Source organism: Amia ocellicauda, chromosome 14 (genome assembly GCF_036373705.1).
Source record: "Amia ocellicauda isolate fAmiCal2 chromosome 14, fAmiCal2.hap1, whole genome shotgun sequence".
NCBI lineage: Eukaryota > Metazoa > Chordata > Actinopteri > Amiiformes > Amiidae > Amia > Amia ocellicauda.
The window spans coordinates 34,984,210-34,998,716 of record NC_089863.1 but is presented as its reverse complement, the minus strand read 5'-3'; the positions used below and the strand labels follow the sequence as shown (position 1 = coordinate 34,998,716).

The following is a 14,507-nucleotide window of genomic DNA, read 5'->3' as shown; positions in this document are numbered from 1 at the left end:
CCCTAAATGCATTGAAGCAACTGCCATGTGATTGGTTGGTTAGATAATTGCATTAATGAGAAATTGAACAGGTGTTCCTAATAATCCTTTAGGTGAGTGTATATATATATATATATACATACATACATACATACATACATACATGCTAGAAAGTCATTACTATGTTATCTTAAAGGCTAACTAAGCAAACATATATCATTATAGAACAGAGTTCATAGGTCTACACATGGTTTTAGGGAACAGGCTCGTAGGTCATACCGTTTGATATTGTCTCCAAGGTTCTCATCGTAAATAACAAACAGAAATCAAACTACCTTCTGGGCTGACCTTCTAGCTTGACCTTATCTTTCTTAAGTATACAAGAGAGAAAAACAGGTGTAAGAAAAGAATTTCTAACTTTCCTTCCACACATACATACATAATTACAAACCAGAGGTATGCCAAAAAATATAAAGAGGAAGAAAATGTGGTATAGCACATACAAAAGGGATGGTGATGAAACAAAATACATAGAATATGTTGAGCTGCAAAGAGATCTTAAGAAAGGGATCAGGAAAGCAAAGAGGGAAATAGAAAGAAACATAGCTCTTGGAGCTACAACCAATGCAATGAGCTTTTTTCAAAATTACAACAGCAAGCGGTCAATTAAGGAGGAGGTGAAACAGATAAAGGGCAATAATGGAGGTATCTTGGAAAACGAACAAGATGTGGCAAATATTCTAAATGAGTATTTCACAGAGGTTTTTACAAAAGAAAAAACAGATGACATGCCACAGGTTGACATTCAGTCCAGTCAAACCCTAAGAGAGATCAGGATAAATAAGGAGGAGGTACTAAAGGGACTAGCAGAATTAAAATCAAACAAATCACCTGGGCCAGATGGGATATTTCCAACATTACTTAAAGAAATGAGGGAAATTATGTATAGGCCGCTAACTCGATTATTCCAAATGACACTTAGAACAGGGGATGTTCCCACTGACTGGAAGACAGCAAATTTCATACCAATCCACAAGAAAGGGGACAAAACTGAGCCAGGAAATTACAGACCAATCAGTCTCACCTGCATCACCTGTAAAATGTTGGAAAAAATGATTAGACAGAAAATAGAGGAGCATCTCAATGAAAACCATATTCTTGGAGATAGTCAACATGGGTTTAGACGAGGCAGATCATGTCTTACTAACTTAATAAATTTGTTTGAACATGCAACTGCAGCTGTAGATCACATGAAAGCATATGATATGATATACTTAGATTTCCAAAAAGCTTTTGATAAGGTTCCACACCAAAGACTGATCCTCAAATTGGAAGCTGTAGGCATTCAGGGTCATGTAAGTAGATGGATGATGAACTGGTTGATGTATAGGAAACAGATTAGAGGAGTCACTTCTAACTAGAGTGAGGTTGTTAGTGGAGTTCCACAGGGATCAGTACTAGGGCCTTTGCTTTTTCTAATCTATATTAATGATCTGGTCTCTGGGATACTTAGCAACCTTGTCAAATTTGCAGATGATACTAAAATAGGTGGCTCAGCAGATACAATCTTGGCAGCACATGCTATTCAGAGGAACGTAGATAAATTCAGTTGTGGGCTGACACCTGGCAAATGAAATTCAATGTGGACAAGTACAAGGTAATACATGCAGGAAACAAAAATGTCCACTATAATTACACTATGGGAGGTACAGATCTAGATGAAGTAATGCATGAGAAAGACCTAGGAATCTATGTGGATTCACTTTCTCCATCCAAACAATGTGGGGAAGCAATACAAAAGGCATACAGAATGCTAGGGTATATTGTCAAAAGTGTAGAATTTAAAACAAGGGAAGTAATGTTAAGACTGTACAATGCGCTAGTTAGACCTCATCTGGATACTGTGTACAGTTCTGGGCACCACACTTCAAGAAGGATATTGCTGCTTTAGAGGCAGTTCAGAGGAGAGCAACCAGAGTTATTCCAGGTCTGAAGGGAAAGTCCTACTCGGAGAGACTGAGGGAACTGAACCTTTTCACCCTGGAACAGAGGAGATTACGTGGGGACTTGATCCAAGTCTTCAAAATCATGAAAGGCATCGACCACATCAAACCAGAGGAGCTTTTCCAGATCAGCAGGGACACACGCACCCGGAGACACAAATGGAAATTGGGCTTCAAGGCATTCAAAACGGAAAACAGGAGACACTTCTTTACACAGAGAGTAGTCACAATCTGGAATAAACTACCCAGCGATGTGGTTGAAGCTGGAAGTTTGGGAACATTTTAAAATAGTCTGGATAGGATATTGGATCACTTAGATATTAATGAACACCAAACGAGCACGATGGGTCGAATGGCCCCCTCTCTGACTGAGTGGTTGACAGACGGCAAGCAACGAAATGTATGTGCTCTGTGATGTCATAGCAGTAAGCTGAGAGAGGCTCGAGATGTCATCGCTGAGCTGGCTGGCTGGCTGGCTCTGTGTGTGTGTGTGTGTGTGTGTGTCTTTCTCTGTCTGTCTGTCTCTCTCTCTCTCTCTCTTACTCTCTCTCTCTCAATTCAATTAATTTGTATTGGCAAAGCAATTGGACATACATACATACATACATACATACATATATATGGAAAATAAACAATATGTGTACATCTCTTTCTGCATTAATGGTGCCCTCACAGATGTGTAAGTTACATGACAGACAGACAGACAGACACTCACACACACTTTCACACACACACACACACACACTTTCAAAGACAGACAGACAGACACACACACACACACACACACACTTTCAGAGACAGACACACACACACACACACACACACACACACACACACACTTTCAGACAAAGACACACACAGACACACACTCACTTTCACACAGAGACAGGCACACTTTCACACAGAGACAGACATACAAACACACACACATACTTTGACAGACAGACAGACAGACACACGCATATTATGGGTCTTTGTTGGGTAGTGAAATGGGTAGCATCAGTCGCAGTGTGGGTAATGTCAGGGAGACAATCATAGTCCCCGTTATTTGCATATCGTGGCGCAAAAGTTTCTGGGAAAAGCAACTAAACACGTTTAGTCATGTATTGGTCCATAGTTTACACATGAGATGAAAGAGACAGTATGACGTATTGAGCACCTGGGATTCCTCATGTGAATGTGAGGGGCAGAGGAACCGGATCCCAAGTGTGCGTCCCAGGTGCTATAGGTTTCAAAGCATGCAGGGGAATAGACACCCCACCCTGACATTTAAAGAAGACTGGATAGGGAGATATAAATAGCAATGGGGAGACTCTTATACTTGGTGTGGCTCTATCCATATAGTGGGGCCAGCAGCCACTTAGCAGGTGCAGCAATAGAAGCTCAGCCTGGGGAGACTGGATTTAGCATTTCCTCTCCATTTTGATAACTATCCATAATCATTTCTGCAAAATACTTCTATGATACCTATGTATGTTTTTTACTTGTACTATATTATACTATCAAGTATCAGTGTACACATACAATGTGACCTGTTACATTAATACAGAGGCCACGGAAGGCCAGATCACTAATAGCCACTGTCCCCTGATATTACACTTTTTTACAATCACTTTGGCACTCATTTCAGAACCTTGATGTCATTTTTCAAAACTCTAGACACTAAACTCACACCCGATGATCAAAATGCACATTTTTCAATTGCTTGGATACAATACACATCAACCTCAGATCATTTGTTCATTGAACTAAAATGACACAACTTAACATCAAAGTATTACCATTTCAAAATGCAATTCACACATTACATCTGAGATCACTGTCTATTCATTTCATTACAAAGATCTAACTATCAATTGATACAGCTGCTCAAAATGATAAGTGACTGTTGCATTACTCTTAATGCATAATTTTATGGAAACTGACAAACAATATTCCATGTTTCGATCATGAAAGTTTCAGGATAATGAGATCCATTGACACCAATAAACGAGGAGCATGAACCAGTTGGACTACATTATCTATGGATGTAATATTTCATCATCATTCATCATCATGTAGCACTTTTCCACACCACACATTCAGTGTGGAAGGAAAGTTAGAAATTCTTTCTCTAATACCTGTTTTTCTCTCTTGTATACTTAAGAAAGATAAGGTCAAGCTAGAAGGTCAGGCCAGAAGTTAGTTTGATTTCTGTTTGTTATTTACGATGAGAATCTTGGAGACAATGTCAAACAGTATGATTGAAGTGCCTGCTCCCTAATCCATGTGTTGATCTATGAACTCTGTCCTATAATGATATAAATTCTGCTTAGCTAACTTTTAAGATAACATAGTAATGACTTTCTGATTATAACCAGCTCTTTGATTTTTGTGTATAAAAGCTCTGACTGTTAAAATGAAGGCAGAGCGACTTTGGGATCTACTTGAGTCACTGTTCCTCTCCACGCTGCGTGTATTAAAGGCATTGCAACTAACGCTCCAACCTGGTTGAAGATGATTGTTCTTCCACATCAGATTTGACATCACTGTATGTATGCAGGCCCTTGTAATTGCTTTTCCAATACTGCCAACTGGTTATTGATGATTGATTTCACATTGTGGTACGAGTATCGAGTGAAATGAGTGCTATCCACCCCAGCAACACAGTGATAACATAGATCCGGCAGGTCATCCAGGTCACAATAGAGGTCAAGCAGTGGGAGGAGGAAGACGTGGTGGTCAAAGGAATGGAAGGGGACATGCACCCCTTCTGAGAGGTGGTCGTGGGCCTCGTCATAGAGGAGGGCTTAGGCCTCACCAGAGAGGCAGCCATGGGCCTCATTTGAGAGGTGTTGGTGGAACGTGGTAGAGGACAAGGCCACGGACCAGACAGCGGCAGCAACAGCAAATAGTGTCCAGTGAAATCCGAGAAATAGTTGTAGAGCATGTTGTAAATCATGGCATGACCATGACTGAGGCAACTACAATGATTCAATCAAACCTCAGAATCAACTCAGGATCAACTGTGGCCTCAATCATCAGAAATGTCCGTACTGAGAAGCGGCAAGTCTTCAGCATGCACTAAACATTAGGCTACTCTCAATTGTCAAATGACTGTATACTGCATACCAATGTGTAGCACAGAGTATAGTGTGCCTTTTGAAAGAAATGCAGACAGAGTGAAGCAGCTGATGACTGAGTATGTTCAGGTATGTTCAGTTTCAAGATGCCTCTTGTGAAAAATGGTTGTGAGAACCTGAACCTGAACACAGGGCTGATGGAAATTTAGAAGTACAGTAATCAATCCTTTGTTTTGCTTTTTACACTAAGCCAGGTGAGGAACACTGCAGTTGACATTTTACTGTAGTTTTGTTCTTTTTTGTAGCTAATTATTGTTGCATGGATTCAAAGAAACCTATGGTGTGATTTGATTGTATTGCATCAATACATTTCAGATTTTGTTCAATGATTCCACTGTGTCTGTAGTATTCTCTCTACTAGTCCTTTTACAGTGATGTATTTATGTGTAGTACCATAATGTAACATGTATCACATATTTTGTACTACAATATTTAATGATTGTACGAACAACTACACAGTGAAACTATCGGTATCTTCTGTGTGGGTGATCTAAATAAATGTTACTATGGTATTTCATGATAAATGAGTTATTTGAACCAACAAGTCTGCAAGTGCAAGGTTTCTTTAAAGATATGAATGCACAATGCAATGTTTTGAACATTGGACAGCCTGTGTTACAAGTGATGACCGTTTTGAGTTTTGTGTCTAGAGTTTTGAAAAATGACATCAAGGTTCTGAAATTAGTGACAAAGTGATTGTAAAAAACTGTATATTCATCCTATTTAATGTGCTCTTTTAAAATGTACTTTTCTTTTTTATGTTGCCATTTCTGTTCTACCAATGTTTCAGTTGTTAGCCAAAGATTGACAGAGTACATCTCATACACACAGGCCAGACAGCAAGGATTTCTTTTTGAAATTCAATTACAAATGCTGCATGAATTCATAAATACGATTAGAGCTCCTGAAAGCAATATAACTAACTCACTCTACAGCATCTCATTAGCAGTGAAAAGAAACCAAGAAAGTTGGGACAGTCGACTGTTTACCACTATGTAACATCACCTTTTCTTTTAATAACACTTATTAAGCACTTGGGCACTGAAGACACCACTTGGTTAAGTTTAGCAAGCGGGATTTTCCCCCATTCATCCATTATGCATTTCCTCAGCTGAGCAACTGCACAGGGCCTTCGTTGTCTTAATTTGCACTTCATAGTGCGCCACACATTCTCAATTCGGAGACAGGTCAGGACTGCAGGCAGGCCATGCTAGCACCCGCACTCTCTGCCTACGCAACCATGCGCTTGTAATCTGGGCAGAATGTGGTTTGGCGTTATCCTGCTGAAAAATGCAGGTACGTCCCTGGAAAAGACGATGTCTGGATGGCAGCATATGTTGCTCCAAAATGTGTACATCTCTTTCTGCAAAAATGGTGCCCTCACAGATGTGCGAGTTACATGACAGACAGACACTTATACACACTGTCACACCCACACACACACACACACACACACTTTCACAGACAGACACACGCACACACACACACACACACACACACACACACACACTTTCACAGACAGACAGACAGACACACACACTTTCACACACAGACAATCACTTTCACAGACAGACACACACACACACTTACAGACACACACACACACTTTCACACAGAGACAGACACACACACACTTACATACATACATACATACATACATACATACATACATACATACAGTGAGGGAAAAAAGTATTTGATCCCCTGATGATTTTGTGCGTTTGCCCACTCACAAAGAAATGATCAGTCTATAATTTTAATGGTAGGTGTATTTTAACAGTGAGAGACAGAATAACAGCCAAAAAATCCAGAAAAACAGTTATAAATTGATTTGCATGTTAATGAGGGAAATAAGTATTTGATCCCCTATCAATCAGCAAGATTTCTGGCTCCCAGGTGTCTTTCATACTCTCTTAAAGGGAGTGCTCCTAATCTCAGCTCGTTACCTGTATAAAAGACACCTGTCCACAGAAGCAATCAATCAATCAGATTCCAAACTCTCCACCATGGCCAAGACCAAAGAGCTGTCCAAGGATGTCAGGGACAAGATTGTTGACCTACACAAGGCTGGAATGGGCTACAAGACCATCACCAAGCAGCTTGGTGAGAAGGTGACAACAGTTGGTGCGATTATTCGCAAATGGAAGAAACACAAAATAACTGTCAGTCTCCCTCAGTCTGGGGCTCCATGCAAGATCTCACCTCGTGGAGTTTCAATGATCATGAGAACGGTGAGGAATCAGCCCAGAACTACATGGGAGGATCTTGTTAATGATCTCAAGGTAGCTGGGACCATAGTCACCAAGAAAACAATTGGTAACACACTACGCCATGAAGGAATGAAATCCTGCAGCGCCCGCAAGGTCCCCCTGCTCAAGAAAGCACATGTACAGGCCCGTCTGTAGTTTGCCAATGAACATCTGAATGATTCAGAGGAGAACTGGGTGAAAGTGGTCTCAGATGAGACCAAAATCAAGCTCTTTGCCATCAACTCAACTCGCCGTGTTTGGAGGAGGAGGAATGACCCCAAGAACATCATTCCCACCATCAAACATGGAGGTGGAAACATTATGCTTTGGGGCTGTTTTTCTGCTAAGGGGACAGGACAACTGCACCGCATCAAAGGGACGATGGACGGGGCCATGTACCGTCAAATCATGGGTGAGAACCTCCTTCCCTAAGCCAGGGCATTGAAAATGGGTCAAATACTTATTTCCCTCATTAACATGCAAATCAATTTATAACTTTTTTGAAATACATTTTTCTGGATTTTTTTGTTGTTATTCTGTCTCTCACTGCTAAAATACACCTACCATTAAAATTATAGACTGATCATTTCTTTGTGAGTGTGCAAACGCACAAAATCAGCAGGGGATCAAATACTTTTCTCCCCCACTGTACATACATATATATGGAAAAGAAACATTACAAGTATATATCACAATAAGATGTAATAAAGTACAGATAAACAAAATGTAATAAAATGTGATCTTTTTGAAAATGCAGGGACGTCCCTGGAAAAGATGATGTCTGGATGGCAGCATATGTTGCTCCAAAATGTGTACATCTCTTCTGCAAAAATGGTGCCCTCACAGATATGCGAGTTACATGACAGACAGACAGACAGACAGACAGACACACACACACACACACTCACTTTCACACAGAGACAGGCACACACACGTACAGACACACACACTCACTTTCACACAGAGACAGACACACACACACACACACACACATACATACATACATATGGAAAAGAAACAATACATTTATAAATCACAATAAGATGTAATAAAGTACAGAAAAACTAAATGTAAGAAAATGTGATCTTTAATACACACAAATATGTATGGCTGGTCGGATGCGTCTTGGACTCGGGTTCCTCTTCATTACGTATAGCGCTTTTGCCTTTTGCTAAAGCTTTCCGTGGAGGGGATCGTGGGTGAGTTTGTACCATTTTTGGCAGGATCTGCCTTGTTGGGGCGGAGCTGTGATCCAGGTGAACAGCAGATCGGGCATAGGTGGGCATGTGGGCAGAGGAGTAGGAAGGCCGGTCAAGCAAATAAGCTTGCTAAGGTACGCAGCAGCAGCAAGCAGCCCCCCCATCCAGCCAGCCAGCCAGTCTGGCTGGCAGTGACTGAGTGGTTGACAGACGGCAAGCAACGGAATGTACGTGCTCTGTGATGTCATAGCAGTCAGCTGAGAGAGGCTCGTGATGTCATCGCTGAGCTGGCTGGCTGGCTGGCTCTGTGTGTGTGTGTGTCTGTGTCTGTCTGTTTTTCTGTTTGTCAGTCTGTCTGTCTGTCTGTCTCTCTCTCTCTCTCTCTCTCTCTCTCTCTCCCTCTCAATTCAATTCATTTGTATTGTCAAAGCAATTGGACATACATACATACATACATACATATATGTAGCGTAAGGTACACTTATACATTTCAATTAAAGAAGTGAATTCATAGTATCACCTTATCACGAATCCTGGAGTCTTGTAGAACTCAATTTCTGTAATAATTGGACGCAGACACCAATTCCAAAGATATAAATTGTCAAATTTATTTAAAAACAAAGACTAAATGTAGCACTACACTAATTATACAAAAGGGAAAAACTAATTAAAATTCAACTCTAGATCAACAAATCAAAGACAAATCACTTCCGTGACCAAATCAAAGACCATGGGATCCCATAGGATAACACACAAATCGTTAAACAAAAAAGGTTATAAACACATTGACTACAATACCGGTTAGTAATTCTAGGAATCACTAAGAAACAGTTGAAAGTGCTAAATTGCAGTTTCAGAAGATGAAAAAAAACTGTAACTGATGGGATATGTAGTACTTTATACTCGAGTGGTCTATGCGATTACACCCTGTTGGTGTTATTAAGAACGCCAAGTACCAGAATGCAGAGCGGGACTGTTTTTTGTGCCGTGACTTGTCGGGGGAAAAAGGCGCAGAAAAAACGGACGAGAAGGTGAAGGTAGTATGGCGGTGATGCACGCGTTGGTGAAGTGGGAAAGCGGGGTCGACAAAGACTCTTACAGCGTGATTCCCACTGCTTGCTTTCGCAATTTTGATTTATTCAGCATTGCTGATGATGACGAAGAGACGACTCGAAACTTCAGAGCAGAGTGGAGAGACACGAACAAACCTCCAAAAGGTGGATGGCCTGTCCATGAAGCGCAGATCATTATGACTGGTAACAATGTTTATTTAAAAAAAAAACATTAAAGTCTTTACATGCTATTTGATATATACAATCACAGTATATTTGAAATGAATGTTTAAGTTATTAATGTGTTGTACTTCTAACATACTCTTATAACATGGTAGGTGGTGGTGAGGGCGCTAAAAACTCGTCATACTTGACTGGCATTTGTAAGAACGATTTATTGTGTGTTGTGCTTTACAATAAAATCCCCCAAATCACAAAATAAATTAAACCAGATATAATTTAACTTCAGTTTTGATTCAGTGTTGGCTGTTCATCTTAATTTGTATGGTCAAAGCACAGTATTTTTATGACAAATAAATATAATCCCCAAATATCTGTGGACATAATGCAGGGTTTTATTTATTTTATTTTTATTTTAGGAAAAGAAGGCGAACTAAGAAGAAAACTTAATGACCTAACAAGAATGCCCTGTCCTAAAATGAAGAGAGTACCTAAACCAAACAAAAAACTTCAAATTTCAGATGATAGTGACCTTGATGAACCACAGTTACCGGTGAGATAATTACTGCAAATATTAAATAAATGTATTGCAGGATTGGTTTTTTTTAATCATATTCATATATATATATATTTTCATTTTAAACTCTTTTTCTCTCTGAATACAGCACAAAATAAGAAAGAAAACCGATGGAGCTTCAAGAATTAGATCCCGTCATATTCTACAGACATTTAAAGAGTCCAGTGAAGTTGAGCTACAGCAAAAAGTTAAGCAGCTCGAAAAGGAAAACACAAGACTTAAAAATGAAAACCAATGTCTTCGAAACCGTATGGTTGATGGTAAGTTTTTTTATTTATAGCAAATAATTCCTTACCTTGATAAATGTTATTCTTCAGTAATTTAAATTCCAGAGTAATGTATTATAGTTGATCATACTGAAGTAATCTAGAACCACAATACAGACTCTTAATGTGCACTGTCTAATAGTTTAATAATACTGATTATTAAATAAAGTTTTTCAACATAACTTCATAATCCTACATTAATGACTATATGCATTACATTAGACCTGGTAATTCTTGTATTTTATCTCTTTTATTTTTTTCGTAGCTAATGTTAATGACCCACAAAAAGGTCAGTTTGCCAATAACATAGAGCAAGTCTCTCAAGTATAATTGCAGGCATTGATGGTTTTGTTTTCACTTTGTATTAAATATATTACTAGAAATGATTATCATTTAATACTAAGGTTTTTTTCTCCAGAGATTCCAGACCTTTTGGACAATCTGAAAAAAATTGTAACAAAAGCCACATTTATCAGCGATGAAGACAAAAGTGTGTCACCATCAAGTGGTTCTGACAGCCCCACAGCAAATTGTTCTGAATCTGACAAAGAATCACCAAAACAGGTATAACACTCTTGGTCTACAATATTACAAAGACAAGGTAAAAATATATATATTGAAAACAAATATTGGTTGTAAACAATCTAATGATGCTACATTATCAGTTATATTCATAGTTATAGTTGATAATAAGAATGTAATTGAATTATGGGTGTCACAGATTCACTGACTTTATTATGTCTGTAAATTAATAAACTTAGAATTGAGACATACTGTGGTCTTTAATAACACATTTCTGTAACAAAATCACAGCCTTACTGATAATGTATTCCACTTAACATAATATAAGAATAGTTTGGGGATAAACTTGTTTTTTATTTACCATTGTCTTTTAGGTGGAAATATTCCCAGGCACTGGAGTTTACATTGACAAACTGTCCTGGATCCTTGCAGAGAGGTGCAGCACGAATACGTCATATGCAAGAACCCTGACGGTTGCTGTCTTTGACTTTCCAACATTACTAAAGAGCAATCTTCGTGGTGGTGGCAGCAAGAGAGATCCAACTTCGGAGACATTAAGATCCTCATTGATGTTATTGAGGATCATATACAGCTGCCTTCGGAAGGACACGACGTGTTTCAGTTGCGGGGCTTTGCAGCCCAGCGGGACCCTCTTAATGCCGGACATCAGCTGCCCGAGCCGGTGCGGATGAACGGAGGGACGTTAGACAGCGTTACCTTCCGGGCAGGAGCAGCGAGCGGCAACACCGGGGTGAAAGTGTCGTCTAACACTGTGCCATTAGCCACTAGCTGATTGAGCAGATCAGTGGTTTTTAAGAAGATAACAATGGCAGCAGACTTGATATTTTCACACCCTGCTACCTCTCCAACCGCTAACACACACTGCTCTAGGGGGCAGAACTGCACCGGAGCGATCTTGACTCCATGGCGTCGGGTCAGTTTTTCAAAAGACGCATTCAGGGGGTCCGACCCCCCGACCCGGGAAGAACTACCGGTACTCCCCCCTCCCCTCCCCTGTTCCCCCACAATAAGAAAAGCACTGAAAACAGAAGACAAAATAAACAAACTGAAAAAAGTAAAGCAACAAAAAAACGCAGCCAAAGGACAGAGCTCTCAGCAGCACTCCCGCTCACTGCAGACCCCTCCCACACACTCCCAGCTGAGAGAGAGAGAGAGAGAGAGAGAGAGAGAGAGAGAGAGAGAGAGAGAGAGTGTTAGTGTCTGTCTGTCTCTCTCTCTCTGTAGATGCATCATAGGGAACATATGTAACAATCTCTCTTTTTGTTTACCAAAAATGAGAATGAATGTATTTCAAGTGGGTGTTGCCTTGGTTGGAAACGTTTTAAGATTATTTATGAAGTGTAAAGTGGATTTGTCTCAGTTCTCCGTAGTTTTCAATGTATGTGCCATTCAGTAGCGTTCATGTTACAGATGTGCCCTATGCAGTGGTAGGGTCAATAAAATGTCAGTAAAACTTTATTTTAGCAATTATGGAGGGGAAGAACTGCAAATAGCGGGTCCCCACTAATTATCTAATTTACCAACAACGTTTAAAATTAGGTCTTGCGAAGCTGCCAAATAATGCTGTATAATCGTATGTGTCTTCATACACCGGCTGCTATAGTCTGATAGCTTTGATTATATATACATATTTTCTCGTGAACCACAAATGCTATTTGCTTGATTTTTACAGAGTATGTTATAAATACCATTCTTATGAAGCCTGACAAATTGTATGCTGTAATTATGAATATTTTCAAATCATTTGTTTGTTTTTCCTAACATGTTACAAATGTTCCCTATGTGAAAGATGCATTATATCTTAATAACGTCTAAACAATTAAAGATATACAGATTATTATTTTTGGTGAAGTTATAATACATTGCTATTAACTATGTGTGTCAGTAAAAGTTTAAATTTCCTAAAGGATTTTTATTGATCTTGCAAAATAAGTGTTTAGGGAACATTTGTAACATAGAGGTGGGTTAGCCACCGGCTAAGGGCAGCGGCTCCGGCTCCAGCACCGTCACCATGTCGCTGGAAAAGCGCTAAGTGAGCTCACAGTGAGCTCAGTGTAATGTCTGCTCTGGTGAGCTCACAGTGTGACCTAGTCGTGAGTTCACGTCTTCACTGGGTAGTCCTTGACAACTTAATTGACTCAAATCTTGGGCTTAATTGGTCAAAATGACCATTGGTTGAAGGTACTCAGGGACTGATGTGTAGAGAGACTTATTAAACCTGCAGGATTGTGGTTTTCCCAGATCAGAATTAACCAGATCACCACAAAGGAACATGGTAGGTGCTATTGCAACACAGATTACACAAATACATTGAAATCCAAGTTTGCAGTGGTCCTTGGGCCATTGTGTGGTGATCCAGATCACTTCAGCAGGAATTTTGCAGTGGTCTGGACTACAACTCTCTCTCTCTCTCTCTCTCAATTCAGTGCATTTGAATTGTCAAAGCAATTGGACATGCATGCATACATACATACATACATATACACTCACCTAAAGGATTATTAGGAACACCTGTTCAATTTCTCATTAATGCAATTATCTAACCAACCAATCACATGGCAGTTGCTTCAATGCATTTAGGGGTGTGGTCCTGGTCAAGACAATCTCCTGAACTCCAAACTGAATGTCTGAATGAGAATGAAAGGTGATTTAAGCAATTTTGAGCGTGGCATGGTTGTTGGTGCCAGACGGGCCGGTCTGAGTATTTCACAATCTGCTCAGTTACTGGGATTTTCACGCACAACCATTTCTAGGGTTTACAAAGAATGGTGTGAAAAGGGAAAAACATCCAGTATGCGGCAGTCCTGTGGGCGAAAATGCCTTGTTGATGCTAGAGGTCAGAGGAGAATGGGCCGACTGATTCAAGCTGATAGAAGAGCAACTTTGACTGAAATAACCACTCGTTACAACCGAGGTATGCAGCAAAGCATTTGTGAAGCCACAACACTTACTACTTTGAGGCGGATGGACTACAACAGCAGAAGACCCCACCGGGTACCACTCATCTCCACTACAAATAGGAAAAAGAGGCTACAATTTGCACAAGCTCACCAAAATTGGACAGTTGAAGACTGGAAAAATGTTGCCTGGTCTGATGAGTCTCGATTTCTGTTGAGACATTCAGATGGTAGAGTCAGAATTTGGCGTAAACAGAATGAGAACATGGATCCATCATGCCTTGTTACTACTGTGCAGGCTGGTGGTGGTGGTGTAATGGTGTGGGGGATGTTTTCTTGGCACACTTTAGGCCCCTTAGTGCCAATTGGGCATCGTTTAAATGCCACGGCCTACCTGAGCATTGTTTCTGACCAGGTCCATCCCTTTATGACCACCATGT

At 40.1% G+C, this 14,507-nt stretch overlaps 1 non-coding gene across 1 annotated transcript; it reads left to right on the top strand.

Moving 5' to 3' along the window:
- The first annotated feature begins 8,480 nt into the window (after positions 1-8,480).
- On the top strand, positions 8,481-8,595 carry LOC136769183 (U5 spliceosomal RNA). Its single transcript, XR_010822141.1, has one exon. It is a non-coding gene; the product is annotated as a U5 spliceosomal RNA (small nuclear RNA).
- The last annotated feature ends 5,912 nt before the right edge of the window (positions 8,596-14,507 follow it).